The following is a 12,589-nucleotide window of genomic DNA, read 5'->3' on the forward strand; positions in this document are numbered from 1 at the left end:
ACATACAGAGTAAAGGTAAAAGGCTGGAGCAGAATCTATTATGCTTCAGGTGAAGTAAAAAAATCAGGGGTAGCCATCCTTATCTCAGATCAAGCAGAAGCAAAAATTGATCTAATTAAAAGAGATAAGGAAGGAGACATCATACCAACATTTGTGGGATGCAGCTAAAGCAGTAATAAGGGGAAATTTTATATCATTAGAGGCTTACTTGAAGAAAATGGAGAAAGAGAAGATCAATGAATTGGGCTTGCAACTTAAAAAGCTAGAAAAAGACCAAATTAAAAACCCCCAATCAAATACTAAACTTGGAAAAAAAAAAAAAAAAGCTATTGAATTAATAAATAAGGAGCAGCTAGGTGGCGCAGTAGATAGAGCACCAGCCTTGAATTCAGGAGGACCGGAGTTCAAATCTGGTCTCAGACACTTAACACTTCCTAGTTGTGTGACCCTGGGCAAGTCACTTAACCCCAGCCTCAGGGGAAAAAAAAAAAGAATTAATAAATAAAACTAAGAGTTGGTTCTATGAAAAAAACAATAAAATAGATAGATCTTTGGCAAATCTGATCAGAAAAAGGAAAGAGAAAAATCAAATTGTTAGTCTTAAAAATGAAAAGGGGGAACTTTCCATCAATGAAGAGGAAATTAGAGCAATAATAAGGAGTTACTTTGCCCAACTTTATGCCAATAAATTTGATAACGTAAGTGAAATGGATGACTACCTCCAAAAATATAGGCTTCCCAGATTAAAAGAGGAGGAATTAAATTGCTTAAACAGTCCCATTTCAGAAAAAGAAACAGAACAAGCTATTAATCAACTTCCTAAGAAAAAATTCCCAGGACCAGATGGATTTACATGTGAATTCTATCAAACATTTAAAGAACAATTAGCCCCAATGTTATATAAACTATTTGAAAAAATAGGGAATGAAGGAGTCCTACCGAACTCCTTTTATGACACAGACATGGTACTGATACCTAAACCAGGTAGGGTGAAAACTGAGAAAGAAAACTATAGACCAATTTAATGAATATTGATGTTAAAATCTTAAATAAGATATTAGCAAAACGTCTACAGAAAATCATCCCCAGGATAATACACTATGATCAAGTAGGATTTATACCAGGAATGCAGGGCTGGTTTAATATTAGGAAAACTATTAGTATAATTGACCATATTAATAATCAAATTAACAAAAACCATATGATTATCTCAATAGATGCAGAAAAAGTATTTGATAAAATCCAACATCCATTCCTACTAAAAAACATTTGAGAGTATAGGAATAAATGGACTATTCCTTAAAATAGTCAGGAGCATATATTTAAAACCATCAGTAAGTGTCATATGTAATGGAAATAAACTGGAACCTTTCCCAGTAAGATCAGGAGTGAAACAAGGTTACCCACTATCACCATTACTATTCAATATTGTATTAGAAATGCTAGCCTCGGCAATTAAGAGTCAAAAAAGAGATTAAAAGAATTAGAGTAGGTAAGGAGGAAACCAAACTATCACTCTTTGCAGATGATATGATGGTATACTTAGAGAACCCCAGAGATTCTAATAAAAAGTTATTAGAAATAATTCACAACTCTAGCAAAGTTGCTGGATAAAAAATAAATCCACATAAATCCTCAGCATTTTTATACATCACCAACAAAATCCAACAGCAAGAGATACAAAGAGATATTCCATTCAAAACAACTGTCGAGAGTATAAAATATTTGGGAATCTATCTACCAAAGAAAAGTCAGGAATTATATGAGCAAAATTACAAAACACTTGCCACAAAAATAAAGTCACAGATTTAAATAATTGGAAAGACATTAAGGGTTCTTGGATAGGCCAAGCAAATATAATACAGATGGCAATACACCCTAAACTAATCTATTTATTTAGTGCTATACCAATCAGACTCCCAAGAAACTATTTTAATGACCTAGAAAAAATAACAACAAAATTCATATGGAAGAACAAAAGGTCAAGAGTTTCAAGAGAATTAATGAAAAAAAAAAATCAAATGAAGTGGCCTAGCTGTACCTGATCTAAAACTATATTATAAAGCAGCAGTCACCAGAACCATTTGGTATTGGCTAAGAAATAGACTAGTTAGGTTCACAGGACAAAATAGTGTACAACTATAGCAATTTAGTGTTTGACAAACCCAAAGATCCCAACTTTTGGGATAAGAATTCATTATTTGACAAAAACTGTTGGGAGAACTGGAAATTAGTATGGCAGAAATTAGATATGGACCCACACTTAACACCATATACCAAAATAAGATCAAAATGGGTCCATGATTTAGGCATAAAGAATGAGATCATAAATGGATTAGAGGAACATAGGATAGTTTACCTCTCAGACTTGTGGAGGAGGAAGGAATTCATGACCAAAGGAGAACAAGAGATCATTATTGGTCACAAAATAAAAAATTTTGATTACATCAAATTAAGAAGCTTTTGTACAAACAAAACTAATGCAAACAAGATTAGAAGGGAAGTAACAAACTGGGAAAGCATTTTTACAGTTAAAGGTTCTGATAAAGGCCTCATCTCCAAAATATATAGACAACTACTCTAATTTATAAGAAATCAAGCCGTTCTCCAATTGATAAATGGTCAAAGGATATGAATAGACAATTTTCAGATGATGAAATTGAAACTATTTCCACTCATATGAAAGAGTGTTCCAAATCACTATTGATCAGAGAAATGCAAATTAAGACAACTTTGAGATATCATTACACACCTGTCAGATTGGCTAAGATGACAGGAAAAAATAATGATGAATGTTGGAGGGGCTGTGGGAAAACTGAGACACTGATACATTGTTGGTGGAGTTGTGAAAGAAAACATTCTGGAGAGCAATTTGGAATTATGCCCAAAAAGTTATCAAACTGTGCATACCATTTGATCCAGCATTGCTACTACCGGGCCTATATCCCAAAGAAATACTAAAAAAGGGAAAAGGACCTGTATGTGCCAAAATGTTTGTGGCAGATCTTTTTGTAGTGGCCAGAAACTGGAAAATGAATGGATATCCATCTATTGGAGAATGGTTAGGTAAATTATGGTATATGAATGTTATGGAATATTATTGCTCTATAAGAAATGACCAGCAGGATGAATACAGAGAGGCTTGGAGACTTACATGAACTGATGCTGAGTGAAATGAGCAGAACCAGGAGATCATTATACACTTCAACAACAATACTGTATGAGGATGTATTCTGATGGAAGTGGATATCTTCAACATAGAGAAGATCTAATTCAGTTCCAGTTGATCAATGATGGACAGAATCAGCTACACCCAGAGAAGCAACACTGGGAATTGAGTGTAAACTCTTTGCACTATTATCTTTCTACCCAGGTTACTTTTACTTTCTGAATCCAATTCTTACTGTGCAACAAGAAATTCGGTTTTACAAACATATATTGTATCTAGGATATACCGTAACACATTTAACATGTATGGGATTGCCTGTCAATCTAGGGGAGGGGGTAGAAGGAGGGAGGGGAAACTCGGAAAAGAAGTGAGTACAAGGGATAATGTTGTAAAAAAAAAAAATTACCCATGCATATGTACTGTCAAAAAAATTATAATTATAAAATTAATAAAAAAACCCTCAACCTCCATTGGCCTAAAATACATTATTATATCATTTTAATTGAAGATATTACAATAATAAAGCCGTCTATGATCCTTGTCAAAAAAAAAAAAAACCATCACTGCAAACAGTAAGTTCATGCTTCACTTACTGACCAATTCCTTCTAGCTATCTTGCTCCCTAAGACTATCTTCATGATCCATTATCCAGCCCATATCAGAAGGTGATCATTTCTGCAATGTGGTGACCAGTTTGTAGACGAGATGGCCAAATGGAGTGTCTGCTGAGGTCCTTGAAAGCCACCAGACATTCTGCTTATGCTATTTGCTAATCCACCCACTGACTACTCTTCCTTTGACACTGTATAAAAACTGACATTTAGGTGACAGACACAAATCTTTTCTATAAGACATCTTTTAGGTCATACATCTGAGTACCCAACTGCACCTAAATATTTAGTGTACTTCCTTCATATAATCAGCAATTTCCTTCATAGAGGAACATAGAGGAATTGAGGCCTTTGTACAACAAATTCTCTAATAATGATTTGCCACCGGTTTTCAGGCAGAGGCCCACTGTGTGGTCTGGCTACCTTTCTTGCCAACATTTCAACTCCTCGTGGAAAAAAAAATGAATATATAATGGGCTGAAAAAGAGCTAGTAAAAGGCCCATGTCCCTGCTGACAATCCAGGGTCTAAATAGACCATAGGGAGGGGACAGGCCTATCTTGCCCCTAAATGGGCCTTTGTTGAAGTGAGTCTTTTTTGAATTAATTGTATTCAGTCAGGAGACCAAGTTGTAGAGGTTACCTCTGAAGTTATTAATTTCTGAGGCAAACAGGGAGGGGAATTGACAGGATTATCTTGTCCTTAAATGGATCTTTGTTGCAATGGGCCCTTTTGAATTCCTTGAATTGTTAAAATTATGTTGACCCTACAGTTACTGTATCCAATCAGAAGGCCAAGCTATGGATGTCAACCCCCAAAGTTATTCCTTCCTTGTATAGGGCTTGACCCTCCCCCTTGTTAGTTGCTAGTTCATTAGGAATTTAGCTCACCTTATGACATCTCCCTTATTTATCTCTATTAGCCTACCAGTCAATGGAATAATAATAAAATCTTTGCCTCTTGATTTGGAGATGGTTTAAGTCTACAAATTCTTGTGAGATACCTCATAACACCAGTACAAAACCCCAACACATTTGTGGGGTTCAACCCTTGTATTCCCTCACAAAGAGGAGAGAAAGTGTGTTGGCCCTACCATTTGAACATCTACAGATAGGCCTTCTTTATTTGCCAAAGTCTATGGATTATAGATAGGTAAGATCTGTATGTGCAAGATCAATTGAGCCATTGGGTAGAGACCTTTTCAGCAACACACACTTTGAGCTTATATAATAGTAGCAAGTAACCTATTAATGACATAAGACCAAGATGAATGGGATGAATTGAGTGACGACCTCTCATAAGAATGCAGCCTCCACATGGACCCAAGCTTAACACCACACATACCACGATAAGATCAAAATGGGTCCATGATTTAAGCATAGAGAACAAGATGATAAATAAATTAGAGGAATATAGGATAGTTTACCTCTCAGACTTGTGGAGGAGGAAAGAATTTGTGACCATAAGACAAACTAGAGATCATTATTGATCACAAAATAGAAATTTTTGATTATATCAAATTAAAAAGCCTTTGTATACAATAGGGAAAACTATGTCAGAAATTCTACACAGTTAATTCCACAGGTACTTCCCTTGTGCTGTTCCAACTTAAAAAGTATAGCAGGCAGGATTGTGAATTTGTTACCTTTAAAATTCTGTTCAGTAAGTTACCTACTAATATTCAGGGGCTACACTTTTGGAGGCTAGACCTGGACAGAGGGGATGAAAACCTGGTAAAATATGTGACTTCTGTCTGGTTCTCTTTCACAGGTCTGGAAAGAGGCAAACTTGAAGCAAACTCTATCTTTGGAGATCTAGGTGGTGCAATAGATAGAGTTGTATCATTCTGTGCAAGTTACTTATGTCTGCTTTAGTCTCCTAATTTGTAAAATGAGCTGGAGAAAGAAATGGGCAACCATTCTTATATATTTGACAAGAAAATCCCATGAAGCTCATGAAGCTATAACTGAACAAATATAGTTTAAGTTTTGTACTCCAAGTATTGACTTGCTGCCTTATTGTACTAATAAACCACCTTTATCTTATTTCCTGAGTTTACATCATTGATTAAAGCAAGGTCCAAACCAGAATTTTTTTAAACACAATCTTATTTCCTCTTATTGTCCCTTTATACTAGCTACTTGTAAACTTACTAGTATTGACTGGAAGTATGGTGAAGGGAACCATAATAACAAAATTTTAACCCAGGAGCAATAAATCTCCATCTGCAGACACAACCTTTGGACTGGGCCAGTGCTTGAGATATGTGATTTTTCTGTCTATTCTCTTTCACAGGAATCAAAAGAGGCAGCCTTGTAGGAAACTCTACCCTTGGAGACCTAGGTGGTGCACCAGACCTGAAGGCAGAAAGATGAGTTCAAATGAAGCCTTAGACACTTACTATCTATGAGATCCTAGAGAAGTCTCTTAACTCTATTTGCCTCAGTTTCCCCATATGTAAAATGAGCCAGAGAAAAAGAGCAGAGAAATAGAAACATTCTAATATTTTTATCAAGAAAACCCCAAGAAAACTGGACACAAGTGAACAAGAACAAGTATAGTTTGAGATTTACATCAGCAACACGCCCAACTGCTTGCTGCCTTAATATACCATTAAATTATCTTTATCTTATTTGATGTGTTTGTTTCATTGACCAGGGCAAGTCCTAAATCAGTATTTTTTCTTCACAAAATCTTATTTCCTGTTCTTGCCCTCTTTATATGAACTACTTGTAAAATCCTTACCTGCAGGTGTTCTGCCCAAAGGAATATAAATTTTGACCCCTGAAACTTCCTAGATATCTAGGAGTTCATGGGTTAAGATAGCACCTTAGACCTAAATCACTCTAGCTTTCATTGAAGCTCCACTTGGTCACTGAATGGCTCAGACTGAATGTAAATAACAATTGTTTCTGTTGTAGTCTAAAACCCCAAGAGTCTTCCCTTCCCAGACTGATTTTTTTTTTTTTTTTTGACTTGGTAAAAGAGATTCTCTGCCTCATTTCTTATCTAGCCTTAATCACTGATTGGGTATTGCTTCAGTCAAATTGAGACCTATTAAAGATCTTTAAAAGTTTAAAAGGCCAAAGCCTCCCACTGCATCTGTCATGTTGATCTATCTCTGGCTACTGGACCCAGATGGCTCCAGAGAAGGAAGTAAAGCAGATGACCTTGCACAGTCCTCCCTCCTTAAATTCAATTCACTTGCATGACACCCCATCACTTTCTTAATGTCATGGTCCCCTTTGAGACAGAAGAAGAAACAACAACTTATTCATTAATTCTAACTAAAAGGGAGAAGGGGTCCAGAACAACATACAATTTTAACACAGTAATAATAAATTTACATCTGCAGAATAACCTTTGGACTGGGCCAGGCCTAGTATTCATCAATTCAAGGTAGTCTTGATAATCTAAACACATCAAGTGGACTCCTCCTTCTTCCAGTAATATCTTTTATGAAGGTGAAATCTGGTTAAAATCAATATCTAGGGAAGTTTTGATGGGAAAAGGAACAAAATGAGGCTGGTAACTTTGCACAGTTCAGCCCCAATTAAATCCAATTCTTGCAAGTCATGATGTCACATTCCTTGCAAGCCATGATGTCACCTTTGAGAATGAAGAACAAACAACATCTTCTCTGATTTTATTTTTGTTATGATATGGATAAAAAGGTTTCTTTGCTATTTGCTATGTACGTTTATGATGGGAAAAGAGGTCAAACTTTGTTTTTGTTTTTGTTTATTAAAGTTTTTTTTTAATTTTCAAAACATATGCATGGATAATTTTTCAACATTAATCCTTGCAAAACCTTGTGTTCCAAATTTTCCCCTTCTTCCCCTTCTTCCCCCCACCTTCTCCCTAGATAGCAGGTAATCCAATATATGTTAAACATGGTAGAAATATATGCAAAATCCAATATATGCATACGTATTTATATAATTATCTTACTGCAAAAGAAAAATCAGATCAAACAGGAAAAAAATAAGAAAACAAAATGCAAGCAAACAACAAAAAGAGTAAAAATGCTATATTGTGAATCACTCCCAGTTCCCACAGTCTTCTCTATGGGTGTAGATGGCTGCCTTCATCACAAGATCATTGGAACTGGTCTGAATCTTCTCATTATTGAAAAGAACTTGATCATTGTATAATCTTCTGTTGCTGTGTATAATGATCTCTACTCATTTCACTCAGCAACAGTGCATGTAAGTCTCTCCAGGCCTCTTTGAAATCATCCTGCTGATCGTTTCTGACAGAACAATAATATTCCATAGCATTCATATACCATAATTTATTCAGCCCTTCTCCAATTGATGGATATCCACTCAGTTTCCAGTTTCTTGCCACTGCAAAAAGGGCTGAGAGTTCAAATTTTGGAAATAGAACTTGGGATCCTGCTTTTTCCCAAAATAAGAAATATGGATTTTAAAAATTTATTAATAATATTTAAAGAAGACAAATATAATTCTACCCCTCCCTCCAAGAACAGAGTAACATCAAGTCCCAACTTCCTATACTTTCTCTTTGCAGGAATTAGTTTCCCTTGTAGAAAGATGATCTGAGGAAAAGGAAGAGGCTAGAGATGTCTATTCTGCTTTCTTGGAGCCATACAACAATACTGGAGAAGGGGATAAGGAGTGGAGGGGATAGCTCTTTTATAACATATGGAGTCTCCTCTACGCATGGATTTTTTCATTATGTACATTTTTCAGAATATAATAATCTGATAATGTGATAACCAGGTAAGCCAGGGGCCACAAGGAAGATAATCAGACAGAAAGGAGGAAGAACTGTGCACCAGAAAGTACTGTTTCTTAAAGATAGTGAATAGGCAATAGCTGCAGAAGTGCCTGCAGTCAAACCATGAAATGTTGAAGATTGCAACAGATGCAGAGACAGATTCAGAAGTTGGAGAAGTATAGAAGTTTACAAAGCTTTCTAAAGAGCTGCCAGAAGAGATGGCATTAGCCAGAAGTCAAAACATGTTGGCTGCAGAAAGATTCCATCTGTACAACGTGATTTGAACTTTCTCAATTGGTTTCCTGAATTTTCCAGGACAAATTCCATGGAATCATTTTATGAAGGGGGTAGTGATTCAACAAGCTAGAACCAACTGGTTTACAATTGTGAAATTTTCAGTGTGGATATTTACACTTCAGAAATCAGCAAAATCTACAAATTTGGCTGCTTTATTATTTGTTATTTTGCCTGGACTTAAGAAAATATAGAGAAAATGCTGACAATGCATGTGTACTTTTTTCTTTTATTGAGAAAGCAGTTGTTAAGTATTTACCAGTCCATCCCAGGGTCAGGGACATGAAAAGCAACACTTGTCTGGAGGGTGAAGAACTCTTATTTTCTAACTATATTTCCTAAAGAGACTGGAAGATTAGCCTCTCCAGTAATGTACCAGAAAAACAATTTATCTTTGAATGTTGGTTGGAAGGCTTCATTATTTGAGGAAGTGAAAATAGAGCCTACAATCCGTAAGATAGTGAAAATGAGTCAGATTGTGGGCATTTTTCCCAGAAGACAAGCCTGAGTAGAAGCAAGAACAAACATTCTTAAAGTATATACTATGCATAAGGAAGTCTTTCAGGCATTGGGAATACAAATGAACTAGTCCTTGCTCTCAAAAATCTCATATGTGTTTAAAAAAGATAATTTAACTTATTGAGAATCCCAAGAAATAGTGGCTCAGAGCCCCATGTGACACTTCAGTTTCACTGGCATGTATACTGGTGAATCCTTATCCTGTTTGCATAATTATTAGCAATAAAAAGGAACATGTAACAGTTTCCTGTAAAAAGGGAAATTCATGTTTGTTATTTTATTCTCTTCGTAGTTTTCCCTCTTCCATCACAACCCTACTTCTCACTCATAGCACACACACATACAAATATCATGTGTCCTCATGGGCTTTTATTCTGGCTATGATGTAGTTGTAGGCACCAAATATTGGGGTTCAGTCATGTGAAGAATTCACAATAGCCATTCTCTTTGGCAAAAGATAGATTTATTTTAAGAGAAGAGGTTACAGACAAAGTGAAGAAATACAATAGACACCAGGAATGGCAAATATGAAATAGAATTGGGAAATCATATAGTTAGTAAGGAAAGGGTTTTTAGGCATGAGGAGGGATGAGAGGAGAGACAGCACGTGGCATGAGGGAGAGGGGAAGGGAAAGAGATCAAGAGGCAGAGTGCTGTGGTGGGCTATAACCTCAAGATGGATTCAACAAAGATGGCATTAGTCATTGACAAATTTATAGTGGAAATTTAACCTCAGGGAGTTGACTTAATTTGTGGGACCACCTATGACCTCCACAGAGGGTGGGTCTATGATTTCTATCAGTGCTCTATCCACTGCGCCACCTAGCTGCCCCTGGTCTATGATTTCTATCAGTGCCCTTCCTTATCCATCCCAGGGAGCAATTCCATCAAGATTCCAGTCCCTTTCTGCCAACAGCACCCAGTTACTGAGGATACCCAGTATAGGTACAATATAATACCTAGGATGAGATGAGACAGCATAATATAATGCATTTGGAATTAGGAGACATTGGGAGTAGGAGACTACTTACTAGTTGTGTAACTTTAAGGAAGCTATTTTTTTCCTCTCTGAGCTTCAGTTTCTTCATTTGGAGAATGAGGTTAGATGAGAAACCTTTTAACATCCTTCTCCACTCAGAAATTCTTTGGTTCTATTCTGTAATGCTTTGTCTCCAATAATAATAACAGAAGCTAACATTTATACAGAACTTTATGGTTTACAAAGCATCTGACATATTGATTCTCATAGTAATTCTATGAAGAAGGAACTTCAATATCCCTATTTTGCAGATGAAGAAAATGAGATGGTGACTTATCCAATGTTATTCAGTAAGTGTTTAGACAGAGGCTTTCCTCACTCCAAGTCCATTGCCTTAAATCAACCTAACTAGGGGCAGCTAGGTGGCACAGTGGATAGAACACCAGCCCTGAATTCAGGAGGACCCGAGTTCAAATCTGGTGAACTTAACACTTCCTAGCTGTGTGACCCTGGGCAAGTCACTTAACCCCAGCCTCAAAAAGGGGAAAAAAAAATCAACCTAACTAATTAAGTTGTGACAAAGTAGTCAAGGAAATCAAAGACAGAAAGGCCCCACATGTACTTAGATCTTCATAGGACCCCTTTTATGGTAGCAAAGAACTAGAAACAAAGTAGATGCCCATCCCTCAGGGAATGACCAGACCAGTTGTTCTGTATGAATGCTATAGAATATTATCATGCCGGAAAAAATTAATAAGAAGAATTAAGAAAAAACTAGACAACTTGTATAAATGAATGCAAAGAGAATTGAATAGAATAAAAATGATAATCTACACAGTGATTTCAACAATATTAACAAAAAGAACAGTCAAATGAAACTAAATTCATTACATAAAAAAGAAACAAAAGAGAGTCAAGGGTTGGAAAACAAATTTTCATTTATTTCATGACCAATTGATTCCTCCTCATTAAATAACCATTGCTTTCATTGTTAAGATTTTCCTTTTATAACCATATCATTCTTTTTTTTTTTTTTTTTTTTTTTACTTATTACCATATTTATTAGTTTATTTTTTAAAATAGTTTTTATTTATCCGATATTTGCATGGGTAATTTTACAACGTTGACAATTGCCAAACCTTTTGTTCCAATTTTTCCCCTCCTTCCCCCACCCCCATCAACCCCATCATGTGTGTATTTTGGGGGATACAAGGTCATGGAGATTCAAAGATTTTTTTTAAATTATCAAGACATTACCTGAGACTTGGAGAAACACAATATATACATATATAAATACATAATAGAAGGTGGTTAGTAATTGTAAGAAAGTATTCTATAAATTTTGAAAAAAGAGAAAGTACTTTAAGTGATGGGATTAAAAAAAAAACAACTTCATAGTACAGGACTATTTGTCAGGGTTCTCATTTATCCCGGATCTTTAACTTTTTTGTGTCATGGCCTCCTTCAGCTATCTGGTAAAGACTACAAACCTTTTCTCAAAAATCACATTTTCAAATGCATAGAAAATCTACATAGGATGACAAAGGAAACCAATTATATTAAAATAATTATAAATAAATTTTAATATTCACAGACTACAGGTTAAGAATCATTGTATTAGATGGTATTTCTTTGAGGTAAATATTTTGAAGTATCTGCTTCTCTGTTCTTTTATTTAAAAATATAAGTTTACAAAAAGTTTTCTAAAAGCATCATTATTTCAAACACAAAATCATGTCTTATTCATCACTAGATTTCTCTGTTCTCTGTTCACTGGTTCATTAAGTTCTGTCCCAATGCTATGATCTTCTGATTAATAATTTTTCATGATCACCTCTAAGACATAAAATGAGGTAAATCTGTGTTTCTGTCCCTTTGGGTGGAGACTTCCTCACTAAGCAAATTGAAATTTATAGTGAAGGCTAACCCAGCAACAACAACAAACCCTGCCACTGGCCCCTCGTATTTCTAGGGCTACCAAAGTAGATAAGCATAAAAGAAAGATCTCATAGTATCATCCTCAACAAAAGCCGCCAAATCAGTTTGTAAAAGAGCTTGCTGTAGACAAGCACTGCTGGGCAGATGTGAGGGTATTTAAGTCCTGCCCATGCAACTTAATAGCTTGTCAAAAAGTATATGTTAAAAATCAGCATATAAAGTATTCTGAGTCATACAAATGGTATACTCCCAACTGTAACCAAATGTTCTTTCTTTGTGTTTTAATTATATGTGTGTATATGTTTACATGTGTATCCACACATGTGTGTATATATGT

This window comes from Sminthopsis crassicaudata, chromosome 3, assembly GCF_048593235.1.
Source record: "Sminthopsis crassicaudata isolate SCR6 chromosome 3, ASM4859323v1, whole genome shotgun sequence".
Classification (NCBI taxonomy): Eukaryota; Metazoa; Chordata; class Mammalia; order Dasyuromorphia; family Dasyuridae; genus Sminthopsis; species Sminthopsis crassicaudata.